This window comes from Kogia breviceps, chromosome 15 (assembly GCF_026419965.1).
Source record: "Kogia breviceps isolate mKogBre1 chromosome 15, mKogBre1 haplotype 1, whole genome shotgun sequence".
NCBI lineage: Eukaryota > Metazoa > Chordata > Mammalia > Artiodactyla > Physeteridae > Kogia > Kogia breviceps.
The window spans coordinates 15,344,923-15,370,502 of NC_081324.1; the positions used below are offsets into that span (position 1 = coordinate 15,344,923).

General features: G+C 45.1%; 1 protein-coding gene across 18 annotated transcripts in view; it reads right to left on the reverse strand.

Moving 5' to 3' along the window:
- The window catches only part of ZNF532 (zinc finger protein 532), a 103,105-nt gene that overhangs the window by 60,360 nt on the left and 17,165 nt on the right, over positions 1 to 25,580 (reverse strand). Inside the window, exon 1 of one of the 18 annotated variants that reach the window (XM_067014975.1) lies at positions 5,188 to 5,235. The exons of the other annotated variants lie outside the window; for them this stretch is intronic. The gene's annotated coding sequence lies outside the window, so the exon portion shown is untranslated. Of the gene's footprint in view, positions 1 to 5,187; positions 5,236 to 25,580 lie in introns of those variants that run through there. 18 annotated transcript variants of the gene reach the window in all.

Here is a 25,580-nt window from a genome sequence, read left to right on the forward strand (position 1 = left end):
TCCTTGCATCACTCCCCCCAACTCCAAGCACTCCCAGGTCAAAGGGAAGCTCTGCAGTACAAAGCTCCTTTGCGTTTCCCACACGGTTCTGCAGCTGCCAAGGGTACCTCGAGAGAGGACTGCAGCACATCCCTGCTCCTCACGCCCCAGAGCATCCTGTGTCACTCTGCCCCACCACCCTCTCTTCTCCTTCTCATTAACTCCCACCCTGCCAGGGGACAGAGGCTGTTTCTAACTTTCCCCTGGCACCTACGCCACACCTCCTGCTTTCCACAGTCAGCTTCAAAGACAACAGGCAGGACCCCTCCCCACGGCCTGCCTGCCCTCAGACCCTGCCTGATCCGGCACAGCTGGCCTTTCCAAGCTGGTCCTCACCGGGAGGCTGCTGCCCGCTCCGGGGCTTTTGGCCGCTCCTATTACCTCTACCTACTGGCTAAAGAGACGTCCCCCAGCCTCAACCTGGAGACCCTACCCTTGTGCTCTGTCCATGGGCACGCTGCCTTCACAGTCAAGTTCTCGGTCGTCGGGGAGATCCTACACCGCCCAGCTCCTTCCCCACCCCTTGCTACCCACTCGCGCTGAAACCACTGTTAAAATCCAGGCTATAGGAGGAAATGTGGAGGTGACAGAACTGTCCTGTATCACAACTGTGGGGCTGGATACACACGTCTATGTCTTTGTCAAAACCCGGAGAGTTTTACCGTGTGTAAACAAAAAATAAAAGCAATCAGGAATGAGGAGAGGCCCAAAATAAGAGACCAAGTGTAACAAAGAACTAACTATATCACAAGCAAATGACATAACACCCATGCTGAAGAGAGGGTAGGGAGGAAAAGAACCCACCCAAGTAACTTTGGAAAACAAAACCTTGACTGTATACTGTAAGGCTACAGAGAAAGGGAACTGTACACAAATTGTGTCCTCCACCTAGGTGAAAACTGCTGAAATTTGAGTAAAGTCTACAGTCTAGTTAGCATTATACCAATGATGATTTTTTAGTTTTGATTAATATGTTATAATTATACAAGGTGGCTGGGGAAAATTGGGTAAAGGGTACCTGGAAATTCTTTGTATTATGTTTGCAATTTTTCTAGAAGCTAAAATTATTCCAAAATAAAAAGTTAAATGAAAGTGCACACGTTCATTTAATGGTGTATAGCTACTAAATGAAACAAAGCGAGTGCCTCGTAGCTAGAAAACACTCCAAAAACGGTCCGTTCCCATTCTTTGTTGCCTTGTGCTGGTCCTTGTTGCCTGTGTCCTTTCTTACTGCCACTGCCTTTCAGCAGAATTTCATTTTCCAGCCATCTTGTCCTCTCAGGGACCCTGCAAGCACTGCTAGCAGCCCCTCGGGTTTCCCCTGACTCCCTGGCTCTTCCCCTCCTGGGTCCCTTCAGACTCTGTCATCTACCTTTGTCCAAAGGCAACCTCGGCCACCCCTGTGGTCACAACAATCCCATATAGTCACAGAACTCACACATTTCTATCTACAGCCCTAATTCTGCCTTCAGAGCCACCTTTCCAATTGCCAGCTTTATATGCCACTTGACTCTCCCAACAGGGAGGGGGTCAAACGTACACTAAAGCCCTCCTTCGTTTTCCCTCCCAACCTGTCCCCCCTCCAAGTCCTATCCACGATGTCCATGACACTCACCTCCACCAGCAAAACATTAAAAACCCTTCACGTGCTGCACTTCACACACTGCGAAACAGACCCCAGTTTTGAAGGACCTTACTAGGCTTTTCACAAATGCAGCACTGAAATACATACAGTAAATGCTGATTTTTTTCTACATTGAACAGATTTCTTTCTGCAGGACAGCCTCTATTACGCTAACAAATATTAATAAGTCTCCAAAAAGAGGGATGCTACAGTTCCCAAATTCTGATCTAACCACAGGTCATTTTTTCTGATCTGTGAACACAAATGCCAGAATGATTTCCCAGATGGCTGCACCGATTCTGTTGCTGCCACCGTGCATTAGAGCTACTTTAAGCCCACCCTGCCCCCCAACTTTATAAATATTTATGAGACAACATGATGACTTCTTACACAACTTCTACATTACTAGAAAGTTTAAACTTTTCCTAATATGGTTTGCTTACTCGCTGTAAAAGAAATATTTGTTCTGTGACTGATGAATGAATGCATGGAGGGAGATGATGAATTTCCTATTTACTTCTCTGCAGCTCCATGAAATCACTTACCGACCTACGTTCTCGTCACTTAACTAATAAGCAAGAGCATGCAAAATCCCATCCATACAGTTCCCTAAAATAAACTAGTTTCCATGGACAAACGCCGGTGAAGAGAACGAGCTTTAACATCCCAGCGACACCACGCAGACAGTGGGTGTGAGGCCCAATGTCCCTCCCTGCACTAACATTCCCCCGTGCTCTCTGGCTTCTTTGTGTTGGAAAGTTTTCCACCTAAAAATGGAGATAACAGCATACGCCCAACCCCAGGGCTGTGCTATTTAGATATCTGGAGGGAACTTTGTCATGATCAAATACACTACACAAAAAGCACAGAAAGCGTAACATTCAAACGCGGAGGGCAGGTGGTCAGAGATTTTCAAGGAATGTTCCTACTCTTTTCATCCCACAACCACACCAGAGACCTGCAACCACAGCCAGGAGACCCGTGTGGCTGACGGGTTCCTCGTCAGTGTCTGGACCTGAGCAAGAGAAGAAAGGAGCCTAAGTGGGCAGCACTCCCGGCAGGGGGGCTGGTACCAAGGGGCTGGGAGTCAAAGGTCAGGGGCTCACCCTGTCCAGCACAGAACCCGCAGGCTGAGGCATGAGCCTCAGTCAGGATCAGAATTAGAGGCTGAGGTGCAAATGACCCAGCAGGTCAGAACCAGGGAGGTGGACAAAGAGATGCTCAGACCAGAGGCGCGGGGCACCGCCCTCACCTGAGCTCCGCAGCGCCCAAAGGACAGCAAAACTATGCACTAGCACTCCATGGTGGGCAAAGCTTCCCACAGGCAGCAGCAGCAAGCCTGGCAGTCAAAGCTGAAAGGATTCTGGCTGCCGAGTGCCCTGCAGAAGACGTGCTGTCCTCCACAGATGCGTGGAAGGTCGGGGGTGACGCCTGCCTTCTCCAAATCCTCAGGGCCCTCACGAGTAAGTCTTCCCCCCAGGAGATCCAAGAATTTTATCAAGCTCTAAGTTCTGAGTCTCCGTTAGTAAAATAAAATAAAATTAAAAACGGATTAATAATTGACGTGACGTGGGGAACAGAAAAGAAAATGTGTACCTCTGTTTTGAGGCAAGGAGTAAAGAAGAGTATTCACTTCAGCTTACAGTCCCCCTCACCCTTAATAGCAAGACATGTGCTCAGAAGGTTCTCAGGCTGCGTTTCCCAGGAAGGACAAACACAGAGAAGAACTTATATCCGGAAGATGTGAATTTTATATCGTTCCAGTTGTCTACACTTTAATTAATCTCCTTCATTTAACTATACAGCTACCCTTGGCATTCTCTACCATCTAAGCTGCACCTGAAATTGGGGAATGATAAACGCAAACCTCTAGCTCCCAGGTCCACTTTATTTCAGCTGCTTATTTTGCCTTGATAAAACCAAATGCTCAAAATTTAATTTTAATAGGTTTTTAACTATCTCCCTAAGGTTCATGAATCTGTAAAATTCTTGTAAAAACTGTAATAAAAGACAAATCACAGGGCTTCCCTGGTGGCGCAGTGGTTGAGAATCCGCCTGCCAATGCAGGAGACACGGGTTCGTGCCCTGGTCCGGGAGGATCCCACATGCCGCGGAGCAACTAAGCCCGTGAGCCATGGCCGCTAGGCCTGTGCGTCCGGAGCCTGTGCTCCGCAACGGGAGAGGCCACAACAGTGAGAGGCCCGCATACCGCAAAAAAAAAAAAAAAAAAAAAAAAAAAGACAAATCACAGACCAAAAATATCACCCACCCAAATGCAATCTGAATTTGTAGCCAGATTCCTATGTAGTGTTGATACTAGAACACAAAACACATTTTTAAAATATATAAAAGCAGCTTGATTGCCCATCCAAGGAATAATTTTGTATTGATCTAGGCTAAAATTCTGACAGCTATAAAAACCAGATCTGGGGGGCTTCCCTGGGGGCGCAGTGGTTGAGCATCTGCCTGCCTATGCAGGGGAGGGACATGGGTTCATGCCCCGGTCCGGGAAGATCCCACATGCCGCGGAGCGGCTGGGTCCGTGAGCCATGGCCGCTGAGCCTGCGCGTCCGAAGCCTGTGCTCCGCAACGGGAGAGGCCACAACAGTGAGAGGCCTGCGTACCGCAAAAAAAAAAACCCAGATCTGGGGACTTCCCTGGTGATGTAGTGATTCAGAATCTCCCTGCCAATGCAGGGGACACGGGTTCGAGCCCTGGTCCGGGAAGATCCCACATGCAGCAGAGCAACTAAGCCCGTGACCACAAATACTAAGCCTGCGCTCTAGAGCCCGTGAGCCGTAACTAGAGACCGCATGCCACAATTACTGAAGCCTGCGCACCTAGAACCCGTGCTCTGCGATGAGAAGCCATCACAATGAGAAGCCCACGCACCACAACGAAGAGAAGTCCCTGCTCGCCGCAAGTAGAGAAAGCCCGCGCGCAGCAACGAAGACCCAACGCAGCCAAAAATTTTTAAATTGATTAATTAATTTAAAAAAAAACAGATCTGGGCAACCATATGAAAAGACGTGATAGGCAGATGGAGAAATGAGTCACGTGAGGTGAAGCCAGCACTGGGGCAGATGCCGGGCAAAGACCAAAAGTGAGGACAGCCAGCGCCAAGACCTGGCTTCCTAACACTGCTCTCCACTAGAAAGAGAGACCAGCGCTCCTTGCAGAAATGGCCAGTTCCAGCACTGGGCAGGAAATGCACAAAATGAGCCTGGAGCATTCTGTAGTGCCAGAAATTAAGGAAGTGCTCCAAAACAAGACAAAAAGAAAGGAAACAAACTGCATTGAGAGGAGCACGTCAGACGGACACAGAGGTGAACCGAAAGAGCTCCCAACGGCTCAAGCTGGTACAATTTGAGCAACAAATAAAGCAATACTGGGTTATGACCTGAAATATAAAATAAACATCCATGAGTCCATACTGATACAAATGACTGAAATGACTGAATAAATGGGGAAAGGCAAACAAATCTCCTGTGCTGAACTCCAAATAATTTATGCAGATGCCTTACCCTTAGGGAGGTGAAGAATTATCCCACTCCTCAAATGACTCTCCTCCAAAGACGACAGTACAGAGAAGGGAGAGCAAAGAGTAAGTCCACAGCGGAAAAGCCTCACCAACACTATCTGAGCCAGGTGACCAAGGTCAACATCAACAGTGATAAGTCATATGGATAGTACGTCTCCTTGATGTGACAGAACAGCAGGTTATCCCAGAAACACATTACACCCCAGCCTAACCACAGGGAAAACATCAGACAAATCCCAATTGAGGGACATTCTACAAAATTACCTGACCGGTCCTGCTCAAAACTATCAAGGTCATAAAAAACAAGGGAAGTGTGAGGAACTGTCACAGCAAGAGGAGTCTAAGGCGACATGGTGACTAAATGCAATGTGATCTCCTGGACGGGATCCTGGGACAGAAAAAGGTCACTGGGTAAAAACTGAGGAAATCTAAATAAAGCACGGACTTTAGTTTTTTTTTTTTTTTAAAGTAAGACAGAGATAATGAATAGTTAAAGAGAGTGGGGGAGTATTAAAACGCAAAGAGGGGAGCTGGATGAGCAGAAGTCAGGCACTTCTATCCTTTTACTCCCAAAGAACGCTGGCGAACGGCATTATAAACAAGTCATTCCTAAAATGTTTAAATAACAGCTCTGCATATGTGGAGATTAATTTTCCATTTTATCCTCTTACCAATAAGCTGCCTCAAGGTCAGCCACTGAGTAATCAAAACGGCTTAGCGACTTTTAAACCTAAGTTTATTAGAAACAGAATTTCTAAAAGTTTGCGTTCTCCATGCTTTCTTGCACACAAAATGATGGAGATGATCGTTTGCTACTACAGGCGGCCCCGGTCTGTGGCCAGAGACGATAAACGATTTATTTGGTTTCTCTTTATGCCCAAGGTGGGCAACTGCACTGCTGAATCACTGACAGTTAGCCGTATAAAACAACAGCCTACATGGGGGCCTCCCTGGAGGGCCAGTGGTTAGGACTTCGGGCGTCCACTGCAGGGGACACAGGTTCCATACCTGGCTGGGGAACTAAGACCCCGCATGCCGTGTGGCGCAGGTGAAAAAAAAAAAACAGCCTGAAAAATAACTCCCTCCTAGCAATTTGGTTATACAGGTCGCGTGGAAAGAAATGAATCATTTACCCCTCTTGTCATCCTTCAGGTGTCTTCTAACAAGGCCAGCCTTTCCTTTTTTACAATAACAGCATAACTGGGTTTTGCCATTCCAAAAGTTAACAGCTAAAATGGGAACTACTGCTTCCCTTTAAATAAATTACATGCAGTGTAAGTTCCCAACCGAATATTAAAATCCACACGTATCACGAAGCCAATGTAATCAACGGCCCACATACAGGAGAGCAAAGCAAGGTACACATTTCATTTTTTAAAACCGATAAAATACACGTATCATAAAATTTACCATCTCAAATACATACATTTAATTTTTATATGAACTTTTTCTCTCTCACCAAGTCCTGTATCTTTTCCTGGGCAACGTTACATCCATGCTGATCATAATCTGTCACCCCTCTCACTTTGGACCATCCCATCTTACACCTAGGAAAACACAACACCCCGTTCTCTATGCTCTCATTCAGAATTGCCAGATTAATCTTTCTAAAACTAAACTTTAATCCTATCTATCACTCCCTTCTATTAAAAATCCTTGAATCACCTTCCAAATTAAGTCCAAATTCCTTGGCCTGACATCAAAGACCTTATTCAATCAGAGCAACCACTGCTCTCCTTGGGCGGGGTGGGGGGCGGGGACACCACACACACACCTTTCCTCCTAGGGCCATGCTATTTCTTTCTTTTTTTTTTTTTTTTTTGCGGTACACGGGCCTCTCACTGCCGTGGCCTCTCCCGTTGCGGAGCACAGGCTCCGGACGCGCAGGCTCAGCGGCCATGGCTCACGGGCCCAGCCGCTCCGCGGCATGTGGGATCTTCCCGGACCGGGGCACGAACCCGCGTCCCCTGCATCGGCAGGCGGACTCTCAACTGCTGTGCCACCAGGGAAGCCCGCCATGCTATTTCTTAACCTAGAATCAATCAATCTCTCTCTCTCTCTCTCTCACACTCACACTCACACACACACACACACACACACACACACACACACCCTCTCCATTGGCCAAGGATGAAGAACCCATTCCTCAGGCTTTTCTAAAGAAAGAGCCTCAATTTCCTCATCTTTAAAAATGAGAACTAATAATAACTGCCATATCGTAAGACTATTGTATTTAAGAAAACAATATGTATGAAAAGAACCAAACACATAAGCATTAAAATGCTATTTTCTTCCTCTTTGTCTCTTTGTTAGTATAATAAAACAAACTAGAGGGAAAAAAGGAAAAATGAAGAAATGTTCTTGGGACAAGAAAGTGAAGTAGTTTTGAGGTGATGATGGTCTGACTGGAGAAAAAGGAGGAGGAGGAACATTCTTGGGTGCTTTACAGAACGATGAACCTTGCTCTTTATTACCTCTCATTTCATTTCAAAACGCTGGCCCCTTTCCTAGTGTAGATGTGCCTCCAAGGCCTGCTCTACGGATCACCCACTGGGGGGTCACCTGGAGCTCATACATTGAAAAGAATACAGTTTCCTCTTAAAGGGCAGCAAAATTTCAACTCACAAAGCAAAATACCTCACTATGTCTCTGACTGCCCTGTAACTCTCCCTCTTACTTCCGAAGCTGTCCTCCCAGTCGAGGATAACCAAGGACTAGCTGCGGTCTCACCGCTCCCTGCCTAACCCCGGTCCGACCCACACCTCTGGACCATGTTCACACGCTGACTGACAGGTCACTGGAGCCCAGCTCAGACCAGGCCGCCCCCCGAGGGCTGAGCGCCAGCCTGAGCAGCCACGACACACCGTGGGCAGATGAACGCCATGCTGGGAGTCCAGCATCACGCCCCCAGCCAGGAGCCCCCATCCTAGAGAAGCAGTGTCCAAGTCCTAAACCAACACCAGCAAGTCACGACACCAACAAAAGCTGGAGAAAAACACGAATGCAGACGGGGCTTGGAGAAAAGTCAAAGCAATAGTGGGCTAAGTGCCCCCCATATTGTAGAAGCATCTACCTCGTAGCCACCTCGTTCTCTGGGAAGATGAGTTCCCTTTCTTCAGGGAAGGAGACAGGGAGGCAGTCTTGGAGGTGGGAAAGGAGAGGACCACAGCCTGGCAGGCTGTGAACGCAGTGGGTGAGGTACAGAACCTTCAGAGGAATCCTGGAGTCCAGAAGAGATGGGGGCAAGGTTCCCTGGCAGCTGCCCCAAGGAGAGGTTAGTATCCACTGTCAAGCCCGTAGGCCATGAGAACTTGTGACCCTGTATTCATCACCATTTATAACAGGTGATGTTGTCTGTGTGTTTGTCTTCTCTACCGCACTGGCTCAGTAAGAGCTCAAAAGTCCATTTTCTAAAAACTGCCCAAGAGCACGTGTTGACTGACTAGTGAACGCATGGGAGTGAGAGCTGTTTAGTGACTGAAAGTAATACCCACTTTCCAAACTCAGAGCCTCCCCACCTCCTTAACCTAGAAGGTACTTGGGGGCCTGGATTCAGAGGCTGACCTGCCATCTCCAAGTCACCTACCCCATACAACCACTATTCAGACACTTGAAAACCCCAGAAGCCAAGAGAACATGAAAGGCCACTCATCTGGGCTTGGCAATTCCCAGCTCTGAAAGATCAGAGGTTCCGGTCAAGCAAGGGCATTAAACAAGGGAATTAAAAAACGCGGGGGAAAAGAGAGAGAATATGAAGGAAAATTCCCACGTCTGTCAAAGAGTACTTCAGTCAATCCTCAGAATGCAGAAGTAGAGAAATGGGCAGAATGCTTTTATATGTTAATATTTTATACATGGCCAGAACTTCCCACAAAAGAAAGTTGACTGAATTCATGAGTTTCTTTCCCTTCCCTCCTAAAATCCTACAAAGATGACACTAAAAGTATTTTTTTAAAGATAAAAATAGCATATATAGACAGAAAGTAGATATGTGGTTGCTTAGGGCTGGAGAGTTGGGAGAACTAGGGAGTGACAAGTAAAAAGCACTGCGGTTCTTTTTTCTTACGCCATTCTATTCTACTTTTTAATTATTTTTTAAAATTGAGGGACTTCCCTGGTGGCACAGTGGTTAAGAATCCGCCTGCCAATGCAAGGGACATGGGTTCGAGCCCTGGTCTGGGAAGATCCCACGTGCCGCGTAGCAACTAAGCCCATGAGCCACAACTGCTGAGCCTGTGCATCACAACTACTGAAGCCCACACACCTAGAGCCCATGCTCTGCAACAAGAGAAGCCACCGCGATGAGAAGCCCGCGCACCACAACAAAGAGTAGCCCCTGCTCACCACAACTAGAGAAAGCCTGCATGCAGCAACGAAGACCCAACGTGGCCAAAAATAAATTTAAAAAAAAAGTTTTTAAAATAACTAACTAAATAAATAAATAAATAAAATTGAAGTATAGCTGATTTACAATGTAGTGTTACTTTCTGGTGTACAGCAAAGTGATTCAGTTCTACATATATATCTCTTCTTTTTCATATTCTTTTTCATTACAGATTAAAGATATTGGATATAGTTTCCTGTGCTGTACAGTAGAACCTTGTAGTTTATCTCTTTTGTATATAGTAGTTTGTATTTGCTAATCCCAAACTCCTTATTCTCTCCCCGCTGCCCAGTAGAACCTTGTAGTTTATCTCTTTTGTATATAGTAGTTTGTATTTGCTAACCCCAAACTCCTTATTCTCTCCCCGCTGCCCAGTAGGACCTTGTTTATCTCTTTTGTATACAGTAGTTTGTATTTGCTAATCCCAAACTCCTAATTCTTTCCCTGCTCCCCTTCCCCTTTGGTAACCATAGGTTTGTTTTCTATGTCTGTTGAGTCTGTTTCTGTTTTGTAAATAAGTTCATCTGTATAATATTTTAGATTCCACATATAAGTGATATATGATATGATATTTGTCTTTCTCTGTCTGACTTACTTCACTTAGTATGACAGTCTCTAGGGCCATCCATGTTGCTGCAAATGGCATTATTTCATTCTTCTTTATGGCTGAGTAATATCCCATTGTATATATACTACAGCTTCTTTATTCATCTGTCAAAATTCACTTAGGTTGCTTCCATGTCTTCGTTATCGTAAATAACGCAGCTATGAACACTGGGGTGCATGTATCTTTTTGAATTAGTTTTCTCCAGATATATGTCCAGGAGTGGGACTGCTGGATCATATAGTAATTATATTTTTAGTTTTTTAAGAACCTCCATACTGTTTTCCATAGTGGCTGCACCAATTTACATTCCCACCAACAGACAGGGTTTCTTTTTGAGGTGACGGAAAGGTCCTACATCTGACTGTGGAGATGGTTACACAACTCTTGGGAAAAGACCAAAAACCACTGAAATGTATGGTACAAGTGCATGAATTGTACAGTATGTGAACTGGATCTCAACAAAGTTGTTACCAAAAATATACAGTATACACCCACAAGATAGGGCCATGAGAATGGAGCCAAAGCCAACATAAGACACCAGTAAAGTTTTGGGAAAAGGAAGAGGACAGTGGCCGAGAAGTTATATCCCAAGGTCCTGCAGGAGGGGGCTGCAGACATGGAGGACAGTTAGTCCCAGGGACTTCAAAGAAGCTCAGGTCTTGGAATCAGCAAAGGGGACACCAGATATGGAAGGAGTGGGGTGGGGCTGAAAATAGGGAGTAGATGAAGTCCGCCTGTCCTTGTATGATGGGCATGCCCCCGTAAGAGCCCCTGGATGACGCCCTGACCCTCTGCCACCTGGTATAGCTGGGGGAAGGGCAAGAGGAAAATTCTCTGGGCTAACCGAAGCCATGGAGGCTCAAGATTCAGAGCCCCCGTGGTGAGGCAGGAGACGGAAAGGCCCAGGCCTTCCCTTTCCTCCACCCCAAGGGCCAAAAGCCAAGTTTATTCCCCAGGCAGAAGAATGGACCCTGAGAAACAACAACTCCAGGTGCTGATCTGTGGGATCCTTCAGTGGAGAGTCCGGCTCCATGACTGATCACAGAGAACCCCAAGGACGGGTCTGGCCGGGCACAGCTTCCAATGAGCTCGTCACAGTCTCATCCTTAAAGATCACCAGGCCTGTGGGAAAGCCTCCCACACAGGACAGTCCAAAGTAAACAAACAAATAAAAGGGCAAAATGAGGACAGAAATGCCTCAAAGAGTAGAGAAACATTTGTACGTACACAAACACTATCCTCAGAGGAAAAAAAGCAGGAAGTTATGGAGAAGCAGCACCCAAAGAACAAGAAGGGATGTTTAGAAAGAATAAATATTAATAACTGAAATAAAAGATAAAACAGGTTAAAAAAAGTCAAGGAAATCAGGATATGTCTCAGAAAGTAGAACTAGAAAAGAGATCTGGACAATAGGAGAGAAAAGGCATTAAAAGTAACAGTTCAATCCAGTGGGTCCAACATCTAACAAGAGTGCTTCAGAAAGAGAAAAACAGAGACGATATTATCAAAGAAATAATATAGGAATATATCTCCCAAGACTAAAGGAGCCAAGTCTCAGACTGAAAGGGTCCTCACAGAGCTGCCAGACACATCTGAATTCCAGATAAACGACAATGAGTCTTTCCCTAGAAGTACATTCCTTTGTTTATCTGGGCTTTTTTTTTTTTTTTTTTTGGCTTAACCTGGCAAGCCTCCACCTCTGATGGCCCAGCACCTCATATGACAAATGTCCACACCACAGCAAAGTTACAGAACACCCCAAGTTTAAGAAACACAGCAAACAACAGTACAGGACTTGCTGTGCCGCAGGCACCGTGGCGAGAGCTCTGCTTGCGATTCCCCGCGACAGCCAGGGGCGCTCAGTACCTCTGCCTCCAGACAAAAGGGCCCTGGGCCCGAGCTTCATACAACCCGTTTATCTAAAGACGGAGGTTTTTCTTTTTTCTTTTTTCAGTCTCATAGCCAGGTTTTGTTTCTGTTTTTTTTTTTTTATTTTCCTTTGGAAACTGGCTGAGTGAATGGGAATCAGGGGAAAGAGATAGATGGGGTGAGGGAGGGAGGGGCATTCGCGTGCAGATCGCAGCCTCTGCCCCGGGGTGGCAGAGCCCCTGCGGCCCCCCTGCCTAGAAGGTGCAGGTTTGAGGAGGTGCTTACAACTGCCTGGATAAGTCTCAGTCAGAAAAAGCTCCAGACAATTATCCCATTGGGAGAATCCAGCCACAGCCAGGCTCCCTGGGAGGCTTGAGCCGCTCAGTCTACAGCTAGTTCAGTGGGTCCAGGGCCAGCGAGCGTCCAGCGGGGCCGCCTGTGCAGGTTCCTGCCGTCACTCAGCTCACGGGGCTGCTCCAAGGATGAGGGCGTCTCCAGACTCTGGGTCTTGAGGGAGACGCCGGAGGAGCAGGCTCCCAGGCCCTGGTAAAACAGCAGCCAGGCCATAGCTACAGCTTGATTTAAACCTTTCAAATATTTAGGCATATGGTATATACCTTTTAAATATTTAAATGTGTCTCTTAAATATTTCATTATCCCTTTTAAATATTTAGCCATCTGGCCTCCTTTTGTGCTCTTACCCCAGGCCCTGCAACATTAAGGGCAGGCCTGGGGCCATGACTATCATTATCATTATCATCCCTGTTTTATATACCAGGCAGGGAAAAGTCAAGCATGTTGCTCAAGGACAAGGTGGCCAGCGAAGGGCAGAGGATGGACGAGAAGCCAGACCTTCTGCGTCCACAGCCCAGGCTCATCACCCCTACGAGAACAGACAGCCAGAAGGTAATTTCTAAAATGAAGAAGTCCAAATTCAGCCGTGTAGGATTATTTTGCAATGAGAATAACGGAAGAACAGATCAAAGAGTTGACATTGACTGCCAACAGGGATAAGGACTGGAAAATACTGTTTGATGTTTTTTTAATCTGTGTATACATGTATTACTTCAACAAAAAATTCACATTGTTAAAAATCATTACCCATCTTAACTTCACGTCTCCTGCCTCAATGTAAACAACTCAAAAATCACTCTGTCCTCAAGCCTCATTTCTCCAAAAATACATCAAATGTGTTCATGGCTTTTCCTAAACAGAAATGCAAATATGAAAACAGTTCACTGTAACCCGTAGGCTGTTACTGTACTTAAGTGTGGTCTCAAAATTGTTTACAGTGAAATACAGAAAATTCTATTATTTGTCCCAAAATGTTATGTAACTGAAAACCCCAAAAATAGTCATTTTCGATTCCAAAACTAGGTGTCATGAGCACTCAGAAAGAATTTTTTAATGTCTTTTTCTTTGTTAGGTCTCTCTTCCCCAACCTCAATGCTTTCAGAAGACCCTTACTCAAGTGAGAGTTAAAAATCAAGGAGGGCTTCCCTGGTGGCGCAGTGGTTGAGAGTCCGCCTGCCGATGCAGGGGACACGGGTTCATGCCCCGGTCCGGGAGGATCCCACGTGCCGCGGAGCGGCTGGGCCCGTGAGCCACGGCCGCTGAGCCTGCGCGTCCGGAGCCTGTGCTCCGCAACAGGAGAGGCCACAGCAGTGAGAGGCCCGCGTACCGCAAAAAAAAAAAAAAAAAAAAAAAAAAAAATCAAGGAAAGGAGGGACTTCCCTCCTGGCACAGTGGTTAAGAATCCTCCTGCCAACGCAGGGGACACGGGTTCGAGCCCTGGTCCAGGAAGATCCCACATGCCGCGGAGCTACTAAGCCCGTGCGCCACAACTACTGAGCCTGCGCCCCTAGAGGCCGTGCTCTGCAAAAAAAGAAGCCACCAGTGAGAAGCCCGCGCACCACAACGAAGAGTAGCCCCCGCTCTCCGCAACTAGAGAAAGCCCACGCACAGCAACAAAGACCCAATGCAGCCAAAAATAAATAAATAAATTTATTTTTTAAAAAAGAGAGAGAGAGAGATGGTCTATAGAGAAACAGATTCAAAAAATAAATAAATAAATAAACGGAAGGAAAAACGGGGAGAAAAGAAAAGCTTTTGGCATTCAACTACTTTCAGATAATCTATATTCTGAAAAAAAATACCTACGTACAAAACTGCTTAATGCAGAAACAGCTTAACTGTTCTGTCAAACTTACCAAATCTAAGAGGAAACATAATGAAATGTGAGTAACAATCCCCCCTTAGACCAGGACCAATATCAAAAGAGAAATTCCAACCCAGAGAATTTTTTGTGTTTCTGTCCAAGTCCTGGGGGGTAGAAACAGAAAGAAAAAAGAAAAAGGCTTACAACCGAAGACTTGACCCCAGAACAAAACGATGGCCCTTTGAAGAATATATTCTGTGTAGCCTTTTATGTCTCTAGCTAACCAGGCTGCCCATTTTAAAATGGAAGGTCACACAGGGCTGAAATCTTGTCTCCCAACTTGTTCTTTTGCTGGTTTATCTTCATATGCTATATTCCTCAGCCTACTCTATCTTCTTCCTTTTCAGAGCCTCCTGAAGACACCCTCTAACTGATTAATCCCAACCTGCTCCAGTCCGTCCCAAGTTATTGGTCTTTTCAACATTTATGTATATCATATGTTGTTTTATCTATATAATACCTCTAAAGAAGGATTTGAGGTGGTCTACAGTAAGAGATTCATATATACGGACCAAAAACTGTGCGGGGGGGAGGAATATAAAGAAGCATATGACAGAGGATGTCCCAGGTATGTGCTGCAACCCTCCTTCCCACCGGACACCGGGGATGGTTCCGCTGGGTCACAGCAGACATGCCAGAAAAAAACTGCTATACTTTCCACTTATCTAAGGTGCCTAGGATAGGTAAATTCAGAGACAGAAAACAGAACAGAAGTTACTGGGGGCTGGGGAAAGAGAGGAAGGGAGAGTTATAGTTTAAGTGATTCAGTTTTTGTTGAGGGTGATGGAAAAGTTTGTTGGGGGTGATGCATTTAATGCACTGAACTGTACGCTGAAGAATGGTTAAAATGAAAGCTATTATGTTACGTGTTTCACCACAATTAAAAAAATAAAAACAAAAAAACCCTGCTGCACTGAACAGGGAGAACACATTACAATCAATTTTTTAAATGAAGATTTTAGAAATGTATTCTAACGTCTGGTTCTCTTTTGCAACATCTTCGGGGAAATGGGCTGATTATCAGCAGAGGGCTTGTAACCTTTAACAACCAGCAGTCTGAGGGGTGGGGAGTCCTGATTTTTAGTGTTTATCCATTTCTGTGATTTAAATACTCCCACCATGATACATTTCCAGGTACTGATATGACATCCCTGAGGGGTTGAGAAGAGGTACCGGCGACGGGCGGGGTGTGCTGGTGAGAAGCAGCCTCAACACGTTTCCCACCATCACGAGTCCCCAGAATGTGCTCTCTTTATAGATATTAGAAGGGAAGGAAGATTCTAGGGTCCAATGGTTAAACGAAGTTTAAATAGGCTTCTTTACCACGAAATGTTCCACAAAATGTTGGAATCTTTATTCCCACCTCCTTTTGAGATCTTTAACAGAGTAACGTGCATTTTGAATCACAAAGAAGGGCTGGAGTGTGGCATGTTCCCCAAATCTATTTGACCTCTGGACCTTCTTTTCCTTGGAGAACATCTCAGAGGTGTTCCGTGCCTTCTGGGAAATACCATGTTCAAGAAATGAGTCTAGGACTTCCCTGGCGGTCCAGTGGTTAGGACTCCGCGCTTCCACTGCAGGAGGGAAGGGTTTCATCCCTGGTTGGGGAACTAAGATCCCGCAAGCTTCTCGGTGAGGTGCAGCCAAAAAAAATTTTTTTTTTTAATTTTTAAAAAAAGAAAGAAAAAAGTCTATTCACAAGCAGACAGCCTCACACAAAGCAGAGATGGGCCAGGCATCCAGAAGACGCCTAGTCTCTGTAGACCACCACCAATGCCAGTTGCGATTGGCACATGCTGTCAGACAATCCAAGCAGGGCAAGCCAACTGGGGTCAAAATTTACTGACAATTTACACAGAAGAACCCAATTAGAGCCTCTGCTCATTGGCCCCGTGCCACAGGGACATTAGACAAGAGGGGAAAGTTCCGGTACAATTTCTCTTGCCCTTTCCTGTGGGATATTAACTTTTTTCCAAGTCCCACAACACAGTTCTTGATTCCAGTAGCACATCCCCCCAACTTTAATGTACATTAACGTCTAAAATATTCCAGGTAGGGCACAACATTAACCTAGATAAAACTGCCAAAACATCTAGAAAAACTTGATAGACTAGTTCTGATCATAAAATGCCAAGGAGTGCCTGACAATGAAGTGAGTAAAGGGAGGATCAAAACTGCAAAAAAGGTCTTGGCTTCCCTGGTGGCGCAGTGGTTGAGAGTCCGCCTGCCAATGCAAGGGACAAGGGTTCGAGCCCTGGTCCGGGAAGATCCCACATGCCGCGGAGCAACTAAGCCCGTGTGCCACAACTACTGAACCTGCACTCTAGAACCCGTGAGCCACAACTACTGGGCCCGCGTGCCACAACTACTGAGTCTGCGAGCCACAACTACTGAGCCCGCGTGCCATAACTACTGAGCCCACGAGCCACAACTACTGAGCCCACGTGCCACAACTACTGAAGCCCGTGTGCCTAGAGCCTGTGCTCCTCAACAAGAGAAGCCACGACAATGAGAAGCCCGTGCACGGCAACAAAGAGTAGCCCTCGCTCGCCGCAACTACAGAAAGCCTGTGCACAGCAACGAGGACCCAACACAGCCAAAATTAAATAAATAAATTTATTTATTTTTCAAAAAAACTGCAGAAAAAGAAAATGATTAATTCATTCTTTCAGGAAGACTAAGGAGGTCAATAGTCTTAAAGCCTTGCAAATTAATACCCAGAGCGAGCCATGGCTTATTGGATTTGATTAATGAGAGTATTATTTTCACTTATTTTATTATTTAAACACTTCCTAAACAGAAGGCTTTCCACGATGAAAATCACGGACTTACGCTTCTTTGCAAAAGTGCTGATAATGAGAAGACAAATGATGGACTAGGAACAAGAAGACCACGGGGACCCACTGCAAAGGCACCAGGCAAGACAGTGCAGGGCCGTGGAGCATCTCTTCCTTCTCTAAGCGGTTTGAGTCTAGAACCAGAGGACATGGCTCTTCTATTGCACTACCAAAGGCAGTGAATACAGGAGAAGGACAAAGCCACAATAAACCCGGTGAACTCGGACGGCTTTCCTGAAGGATTAGGATATTCTGGAACCACCCAGCGGATCCACAGTTCAATGAAAACGGTGCCGCCATTCTACCCCACACAATCACCTGCTCTCTCTGGCTTCCACACAGAGATGCACAGGCCAAACGAACCGTTTAAAGATAAAACACTAAAGCCAACCATTTCACAAGGAAGCTAGGTCTTCAAGCAGTTCTAATACATTAATAAGCACTTAGATCCAAAAATGTATACAGCTTCCTAATTAACTCATTTCTGAAAGCTAACCATTAACTTACTCCACGATGGGAAGAGATTCACTGATGTCTAAAAGTAATGAGAAACTTCTAATTACTCTTTTTCTTTCTTTGAAGTACGGATTAGAAATGGCTGATTTGATAGCCTGGAATAAGCAACTTGCTCTCAGTTTACTGACAAGCACTCCTTAGACGCTCTGTGTAATGAACACTACAGAAACGATAGGGCAAGAACCCCATCATTTCATCCATCAGCAGCAGAACCTTGAGTCCCTCTGCATGAATTCCGCTGCACTAATAGTATCCTACCTCCTCCGTCTCTTTCACCCCCCACGCAGGGACCTTCCAGCCAACACAACCTCTTAGATTCAAAATATCTATGTGAACATAGCTATGTCGTCCTTAGAATCACTCTTAACTCGAATGCCCAGGTAGCACCTTTGAAAAGAGCTTTATTTAGAACAACAGGCTGCCATTTATTCAAAATACCTCTCTTTCTTTCCTGGATTTTTAAAACATTTTTCTTGTAAGGGTAGTATATACTCTTTGCCAATATTCTAAATTAAAAAAAAAAAAAAAACAACAGAAGTATAAGCAACAGAAAGTAAAAGTCTCCAGGAGGCCCGCTTGAATCATATTTGGGATACAGACTTCTAAATGCATACATCAGCATAAACATTAAAACACATATAATTTTAACATAATAGGCTTTTTTTATGTTCAACAATATATCAGACAACTTTCTATGTCTATACACGTTTCCATTATGTCACAGACATACATCCACGTTATTTCAACGCATACATTTGTTCAGGAGTACCCTTTTAAATACAGACTTTGATCTATTCCAAAACGACTTTGCCAAAGCACAGAACCGCAAGAGAAAACTTTCTCTTCAAGAATTTTTGTAAAAATAAGAACACTTCAAAAAATAACCTTTAAGATATATACAGTGCTGAGTTTCACCCATTTGCTTTAGAATTCTGAAGATGTATTTTTAACTCATGTGATAAAGTGAAAGATGAGGGAAACAGAGACATTAAAAACATTTACTCATGCTCTTAAAGCGTAACCCTTATGTTTACCATGTCTCAAAGAACAATTTCTGTCATTCCATTCATCAAGAGACCACATATTCTTGACTTCATAGTAAACTAGGCTTGCCTATGGATAAGTATCCATATTTATGCATATGCCTGATATTTGGTACTCTTTTACTTTCACTTTCCTAAAGGATCTTAGCCTGAAGGAAATCTTATCTAGGCAATCAACTACTCCCCCCAAGTCAAGCAAAGTATGAACCCAGGAGTTCACCAAGCCTCAGGAGAGAGGGCAAACTGGTTTCGGCTGGCACTTAATATCCTATCCTGCCAGGCTGAGACAGAAAATGGTATGGTCGACAATAAAAAGCGCTGGTCAGAAAGACAGAATGAGGTAGCTGGTCAACTTTCCAAGGTACCTTTTATAGATAAATTCTTATTTTAAGTAAAAAGTCTTAAGACATATGCAAAACAATAGACTAAAACCAAGTATAAAAAAACTTTAAAACCCCATTTATAAAGCACAATCCGGGCTTCCCTGGTGGCGCAGTGGTTGAGAGTCTGTCTGCCTGCCGATGCAGAGGACACAGGTTCAAGCCCTGGTCTGGGAAGATCCCACATGCCGGGGAGCAACTAGGCCCGTGAGCCACAACTACTGAGCCTGCGCGTCCGCAGCCTGCGCTCTGCAACAAGAGAGGCTGCTATAGTGAGAGGCACGTGCACCGCGATGAAGAGTGGCCCCCGCTTGCCACAACTAGAGAAAGCCCTCGCACAGAAACGAAGACACAACACAGCCAAAATAAATTTTAAAAAAAAAAAAAAAGCACAATCCATTTTATCTGGTGATTTTTAAAATATCCTTAAGTACAAAGATCCCATGTCCCAGGAAAAAGGAGAAAAGGGGAGGAGGAGGAGGAGGGAAAGGAGGAGAAAAGAGGGCTTAACAGAGAGACAGAGGAGGAGGGAACAGAACATGTGTACAAAGATATTCACAGTTAAAATAGTGGCTGGTAGGAATACAGGTAGTACTTGATACGTAACTCATAATTTTTAATTTTTAATTTAAATTATACTTTAATTTAAATTTAAAGTACAAAGTACTTTTAAATTTCTCAAAAAAGGGGGGGGGAATTCCTTTGGGGGAAGGTGGGGGCTGGGATGAACTGGGAGATTGGGATTGACATATACACACTACTGATATTGTGTATAAAGTAGATAACTGGGACTTCCCTGGTGGTCTGGTGGTTAAGAATCCACCTTCCGGGCTTCCCTGGTGGCGCAGTGGTTGAGAATCCGCCTGCCGATGCAGGGGACACGGGTTCGTGCCCTGGTCCGGGAAGATCCCACATGCCGCGGAGCAACTAAGCCCGTGAGCCATGGCCGCTAGGCCTGCGCGTCCGGAGCCTGTGCTCCGCCACGGGAGAGGCCACAACAGTGAGAGGCCCGCATACCGCAAAAAAAAAAAAAAAAAAAAGAATCCACCTTCCAATGCAAGGGATGTGGATTGTGGATTCAATCCCTGGTGGGGTAACTAAGATCCCACATGCCTCAGGGCAACCAAGCCTGCACACCGCAACTACTGAGCCTGCATGCCACAACTAGAGAGCCTGCAGGCCGCGACTACTGAGCTGGCATGCCGCAACTAGAGAACTTGCATGCTCTGGAGCCCGTGCACCACAACTAAAGAGAAGCCCGCGTGCGGCAACGAAGAGCCCACGTGCCGCAACAAAAGATTCCCGCATGCCGCAACGAAGAGCCCACGTGCTGCAACTAAGACCCGATGCAGCCAAATAAATAAATATCTTTAAATTAAATAAATAAAAATTTTTAAATAAATAAAATAAAATAGATAACTAGGGCTTCCCTGGTTTTGCAGTGGTTGAGAGTCCGCCTGCCGATGCAGGGGATGTGGGTTCGTGCCCCGATCTGGGAAGATCCCACATGCCGCGGAGCGGCTGGGCCCGTGAGCCATGGCCGCTGAGCCTGCGCGTCCGGAGCCTGTGCTCCGCAACGGGAGAGGCCACAACAGTGAGAGGCCCGCGTACTGAAAAAAAAAAAGATAACTAATGAGAACCTACTGTATAGCACAGGGAACTCTACTCAATGCTCTGTGGTGACCTAAATGGGAAGGAAATCCAAAAGAGGGGATATATGTATACATATAGCTAATTCACTTTGCTGTACAGTAGAAACTTAACACAACACTGTAAAGCAACTATACGCCAATGAAAATTTTAAAAAAGAATTCCTTTAACAGGGCAATTCAGAGTCACGGAGATTTCAGCAAGCAGATACCAGGTACAGTTAAAGGTCAAAAAAAATAACTAGAAGTCATTAAAGAGGTAATAACCACCCTTCTGGTGAAAAAGAGTAGGGAAGAATGTGGAAGCCCGAGGCACAGGAACACCTGGATATGCCCCGGTTATGACAGTGGAGCACTGACAAGGGTACTTCATTTTACTTAGGAGTTTATATTTCTTAAGCACCTGCTCCAGTCTGGGAAAATGCCCTTTCAAGTTGAATGTACAAGTTAATGTGATGCCATTTTGTTAGTAACTGTATTTTATAGAAATAAAGTCAAATATATATATGAAGAGGCAAGTAAAAGTAATATAAAGAAAAAGTAAAAAGGAAGACAGCCCGCTGGATGGAAGGTCCACCCTGACAAGCACCCTTCTTTATATGTGACACCCACTTAGAAGCAGGGAGCCCACGAGGAGTTTATTCACCTCCACTTACCTAACTTCAGGGCTTTTAGCTCTTAAGTGTTATCTAAATGCTTGGGAAGAAGGAAAGGAAGAGAGGAAAATCAAGGAAAGAGAAAACATGGTCCACAATATGCTGAAGACGGGAGGAAAAGAGAAGGAAAAGTCTGCATCACATAATCATCTTTTTAACTCAAAATGAAAATATTCTATTTCATATTCACAAAATTAGAAAATATATAAATAACACTGAGCCATGACAGGGTACATTAGAAGTGGTTCTTTACTTTCACATGGAGTTAACTGATTTAATATTTGACTTTAATTTGCAGTTTGCCAAAATGTTCCAAAATGCCCCATTTTCCACATTTTGCTTTATTAATGAATACCCAGGAGTTTTACCCTGAGTCTGCCTGTAGAAAATTAAATATCCCATGAATACTGTGTTTTACTATTCAAGTGACTACATTCCTTTAAAATGCATTTCAGTTTTCGTAACTTAGATCAGAGCATAATCCCAGAAAACCCTCTGCGGAAGACAAAGTCCTGATCTTTCCATCTTCTGTTTACCCAGGTACAGGACATCCACAGAAAGACAACTGGAATGACAGAGCAGTAAGAAATAATTTTTGAAAGCAAAAGCACAAAAAGATCAAACAGAACTAACAGAAAGATGTCTGCAGAGGGCTCCTTTAATTTCAAAGCCCCTGCTCAGAGGACAATCAATCTGCATGGGATGTCTGCTCCTCCCCGGCTGGCCCCGTGGGACTCCTGGATAAAGCAAGCTTTCACAGAGCTTGCCCTCAGTCACTTCCTCAGGAAGTGGGACTAACCACAGCTCACCCCCCCGCACCCCCTGCTCAGCGAGGTCCTAGAATTCGGGAAAGGACACTTTCACCACGACTGGCATGTCCCGCAGGGCACAGGCTCCTTCGCCCGCTCAGCCCTGGGGTTCTGGCTTGGCTTTGTGGAGGCCCCAGTGGGAGGGGACACAGGCCCCGCACTGCTGCCGAGGACCAGTTTATGTCCCTCTTCTGCCACCAGACCACCTCCCCAACACCAAGCGCCGGAGACTCGGGGTGCTGGATTGCCCCGTGACTGAACCCGCATCCGACATACCCAAATTAAGCAACTCCAGTCCATCCACATGACTGCTGTTTTCTTTCCCTGCTCAAGAGTCAAAAATAGAGTTGTGCTGACTTGCCATGAGTGCTAAGGCTCTTAAACAGTGGAATATCTACTTAACCAAATACACAAAGCTTCCAAAAATACCTGTCCTGTGTTTTTCTTTAGAAAGCAGAATGTAAATTTGAAGGGCAGGACTGCCCTCGGGTTAGCATTTCAACATGATGGCTCTGCTAGAAGAGCTTGAAGGCCGAGGTCAGAGCTGACCAAATACCAAAGCCCTGCGTGTGAACAGCTGGCTCAGTTCTGCCCAGACAACTGGGCGAAGGAGTAAGCCCCTAACTGTCCGGCCAAACCCGGTTACCGAAACTCAGCCACCGGTCTTCCCGATGGGCGGCCTTCCTTTCACCTTCAGGAATGCCTTTGGGAACCAGGTCATCTACCCGGGCTGACTGTCTCTGCAGACATCTGGCGCGACACAGTAAACAGGTGTTCAGGGCAAGGGGCTTGCCCAGACACCCTCCAAGACTAATGAAAGAAAACCTTCAGCTGGGAGATTACAAACTATGGGATTCTCTCTCTAAAACCACACTCACAACCAAGAAATTCTTAAAGTCCAGAAGGAAAAACCTGCTCTTTCCTTAGCTACTCCCAAGGGAAAAAGGGCCAGGATCCTAGCTGCTGCATCTGGAAGACATGTCATTGATCTTAGTACACAGGTGCAAAGCTTTAAACCAGAGAAATAAAATCTCCCAAAGTGAGGGCGTCTGTATAAAAGTGTTTGATGCACAGTTATTTGTAATACAGCAAAACACTGGAAAACGTGTAAATGTCCATCAGCAGAGAAATGATTATATCAATTATGGTACATCCTTTTTCGTTTTTAAATTGCAGTAAAATATACATAACATAAAATTTACCACCTTAAACATTTTTAAGTGTACAGTTCAACAGTGTTAAGTACATTCACACTGTTTATGGTACACCCTCCTTTCTAATGGAGTGCTATGCACTCATTAAAAGTAAGGTAGAGCTATCATAGACACGGACCTGCAACAATCAGGATACACCATTTAGTGGGGGGGGGGCGGGAAATCAGTTCCTAAAACAATATATACACTACATTAAAATTAAAAAGAAAAAATAAGCATATTGCATTGCACATGTTTATACAGATAGATATGTAAAATAAGCATACTGCATTTTATACATTTATACATATAGATATGTAAAATTTATAGACATGTAAAGTTCATAGAAAGGCTTAGGTTTCACACTAAACATCTGACACATGAATCCAGAAAGGGCAGGGGATGGAAGGCAGGGGCGCAGGATGGTTTTCAAAGTTCACCCACCTAAGCATTTTCACAATCTCTTACCTACAGGGAAGTAGATGAAAGTTTACATTTCCTATGAACTCGGGGAGAGTCGGAATCATCAACGATGGCAATTCTGTCAGAGGTACTTTTGCAAGCACTCTATCTCCCACTGAATATTCCACATTCTTTTAACTGAAAGGCCCCTGTGCCGGCAATTCACTAATTTGTCAATGAGTTTATAGAAATACTGAAAGGGTCTGGGCTAAATCTGTCACCATTAATAAACTTCAAAAAAAGTCATTACAGCCTCTGCTTGAAGTGGGTTATTCAAACAGTTTCAATGATGAGACAGCAAGAAAAAAATTTCTAAATTTCTTTGCTATTAGTTGGATCCCAAATGCTTCGTGTTTGGTGAATTCCAATTATTTCAAAACTAAGAAATCACTTAACAGACCCATTCAAGTACAAAAAAAAAAAAAAAAAAAAAAAGATCCTGGTTTAAGAGAAAAACTCATGAAGGCTTCAGAAGCATTCCTTTGGCATTTTATAAATGCCACACTTTTTAGTAGCACCTCTATAATTCTAGCTTGAAGCAAAGTATAGATTTTCTAAATTAGAGGTGATATTTTGAGAGCACAGACAGGAGAACTTCAAAGTAATTTTCCTTTGTCACCTGAATAAGCCTTCCAGATTTTTGCACAAAAATCCTAAATCCTGCACAGAAGCCTTTGTCCCTGAAATGCTCCCACCAAACCAGCGGCTCTATTTTTGGCTGTTTTGTATTCATTTTACCAGCAACTTTTTCATTTTAAATACTAAACTTCAACTATTTGCAAACATCTTTGAGACTTCCAGCATCAGAAAACATGGAGGCGAGCGCTAGCCGCTGAAGGTACCTTGCTCTTCTCTGGGGATTTCACAGTCCAGCCACACGTGCTTGCTGGTTTCCCTCAGAGGTCTTTCTTTTGGAACTTTTACTACCCCAGTTTTGAAGTGTCGTCCTTGCTACAAGACTTGGAGTCAGTGGTTCTCAACAGGGGTGATCTTGCCCCTCCTCTACCACCACAGACATTTAGCGGTGCCCAGAGACGTTTTTGGTCGGCACAGCTCGGAGTGGGGCGAGGGGTGCCACTGGCACCCAGTGGGGTACTGAGTAGAGGCCAGGGACGCTGCTAAACATCCTACACTGCACAGACAGCCCCCAGACAAAGAACTACCCGGCCCCAAATGTCCCCAGTGCTGAGGGTGAAAAGCCCTGCTCTGCATGAACAGACATTCCCCCTTATCACCTGTTCTCCCACCAACACCCAAGCCTCCTAAGATCACGAGAAACCTGCTCCTCTTGGGCATACACACCAGAGCCACCCCCCAGCCTAGAGAGGGTGGCGTCACCCCTCCGGCTACCCCTCCGCTTCCTCTCCCACCAGCGGAGGAAGGGTGTAGACAAAGGGGCTGCCCGCAGGATTTTCACAACTGGTCCTGAATTCCAAAATGAGGCCGTTGCCTAGTCTTGCTAGATACCAAATTCACTTAAGGCATTTTTGGACTTATGAAAGGTAGTACTTTCATCTATAAAGCATGACTGAGAGCATCCCCCAAGGTCATCACTCACAGCCTGTCTACAGGCTCTGCTGACTTTAAAAGAAAACTCCCTTAAAGTTCTCTTCCTGGAGTAGACAGAAAACAGAAAAACAAAGAGACAGGGAATTGATCACATTTTGCCCAAGCTAAGGAGGATAAGGAGGAAGTTGTCTATTTCTCACAAGGCCCTCCCCTCATTCTTTACTAATTTCATCAACGATAAGCG